General features: G+C 40.5%; 1 pseudogene; it reads left to right on the forward strand.

Annotated features, from left to right (window-relative positions):
• Window positions 1–633: 633 nt before the first annotated feature.
• On the forward strand, window positions 634–941 carry LOC120363673 (non-histone chromosomal protein HMG-14 pseudogene; annotated as a pseudogene).
• Window positions 942–2,295: the final 1,354 nt, after the last annotated feature.

Raw genomic sequence — 2,295 nt, forward strand, 5'->3', positions numbered from 1 at the left:
ATGGGGTCTCACTCTATCACTCAGCCTGGAGCGCAGTGGCTGGATCACAGCTCACTGCAGCCTCCAACTGCCGGGCAAAAGCGATCCTCCCACCTCAGCCTCTGGAGTAGCATGCTACAGGTGCATGCCACCACGCCTGGCTAACTTTCTTGTTTTTATTATGTATTTATTTGGTTTTGCTTTGTTGTACAGGTTGGTCTTGAAGATCTGGGCTCAAGTGCTCCTCTGGAGCCTCAGCATCGCAAAGCACTGAGATTACAAATGTGAACCACCGTCTAATACTCAACCTTTATAAGCAATGAAGTGTGCTAGATTTTGTCTTCTTTATTACATGAATTCTTTGCATATTTAATTTAAATTAAAGAAGGCAGTTGAAATTTAAAAGGAAAAATATATTTTCCCCTTTTTCTGAAAATGTGACACTATTGGTCTATCTTTTGCCTTTTAATTCTTTATAGACACGGAGATATAAACAATATTTATTTGGAGATAAAAGCAGTGCAGGGCTCTGATAAAAGACAGACAGAGTCTCACTGGGGAGTGGTTGGTAGCAGCCAGGCAGCCCAGCTTCACAAAGGCTCTAGGCGCGCCCGGGCCCTCAGGCACCTGGCACGTGCCCTCTCCACCGTCGGGATGCCCAGGAGGAAGGTCAGATTGGCCGAAGGGGCCGCCAAGGAAGAGCCCACGAGGAGATAGGCCTGGTTGTCAGATAAACCTGCTCCTGCAAAAGTGGAATCGAGGCTGAAAAAGGCAGCAGCGAAGGTTAAACCATCAGACAAAAAAGGTGCAAGAGAAAGGGAAAAGGGGAGCAAAGGGAAAACAACCCAAAGCGGCTAATTCAAAAAACTAAAGAACATTTATCTGCAGAAGACAGGGAGACAAAAACTGAGGAGAGTCCGACCTCTGACCAAGCAGGAGAGAAAGAAGCCAAGTCTGATTAATACCATGCAGTATACCATGTCTTTTCAGCTGTCCCTGTCTTCCTTCTTGAACATCCAGAGGAATATTTTTATCAACTATTTTGTAAATGTAACTTTTTCGGTAACTCTAGAAACATTTTTAAGAAGGAGGGAATCCCACCTCATCTCATTTTTTAAGTGTAAATGATTGTTTTTAAGAGGTGAGATCATTTGCTGGTTGTTTATTTTTGGTACAACCAGAAAATACTGTGGGATAGTGAATTATGGGATGCTTTGACTGTCTTGGGTGTTCTTAAAATTCCGTAGTTGGGGAGGTTACTTTTTATATCCTATAATACAAAGCATATTAAATGGCAGTATGGAGTCAGTCCTGCATTTAATGTCTTGAACATTTTAAATTACTTCTATTCCCATGTTTTGTAGTAGAATTGTTTCCTAAAGAAAACCACTCCTTGATCATGGCTCTCCCTGTGAGAACTGTGTTAAAGAAAGGGGGTAGCAACACAAAATGCAGGTCCACAGTTAAAGACAGATTTATTTTAGAGAAAATAAACCTGATAGGGGCTTCTGATTTTAGTCAGGAGCACTTTTTCTTACAGGCCAAGATTATATATATATATTGGTTTTAGGGTGGGGGGCTTATCACAAGCTTGGAATGTTTCTGTGTGAGGGAGAAGCTTTATGGAGGAGTTGGAATATCTCTGGGCAGAGGGGAGGTTATCTTGGGGCTAACATCTTCCTTGCCAGAGGGGGGTTATCTCTGGGTTAGCATGTCTGTGGTTGGAGAGGAGTTTGGAGTGTTTCTGGTTGGAGATGTTATTTACGGTATATGATTGTGCTGACCTTAGCCATTAGGCTGATGCCCTTTGGATTTAGGTGGTTTTTGATTAAGATGAACTTCGGAATGAGGGGTTTGTCCAAGATGGTGATGCTCACAATTCTAAAAAAAAAAAAAAAAAAAAAAAAAAAAAAAAAAAAAAAAAAAAAAGTATGTTTTAATTCTAGTGTAGATACGTATTTGAGTTTATAAATACACTTTGAAACTCATTTTTATAAGTGTGGATCAACATGCATATAAACTCTAGTATTCTGAGTGAGTACTCTATGTCAGAAAAAGAGGGAGAAATTTAATATACACACAAACAATGGCCAGACCATATGTAAAAATAAAATTTTAACCTGCAAACTCTGTCACAACTGGTTCTGGAAGCCAAACCACAAAGTGTACAAAATGGTCATGACTTGATCAGTAAATAACAGCTTTCCTAATTTTGCTTCTGGTTCCAATTCAGGTTAACTAGAGAAAACCAAGTAGGTACCTTCACTTCTAGTTAGCCTGCCTGCAGCTACCCAAGGCCAACAAGCCTCAATTTCA

Source organism: Saimiri boliviensis, chromosome 3 (assembly GCF_048565385.1).
Source record: "Saimiri boliviensis isolate mSaiBol1 chromosome 3, mSaiBol1.pri, whole genome shotgun sequence".
NCBI lineage: Eukaryota > Metazoa > Chordata > Mammalia > Primates > Cebidae > Saimiri > Saimiri boliviensis.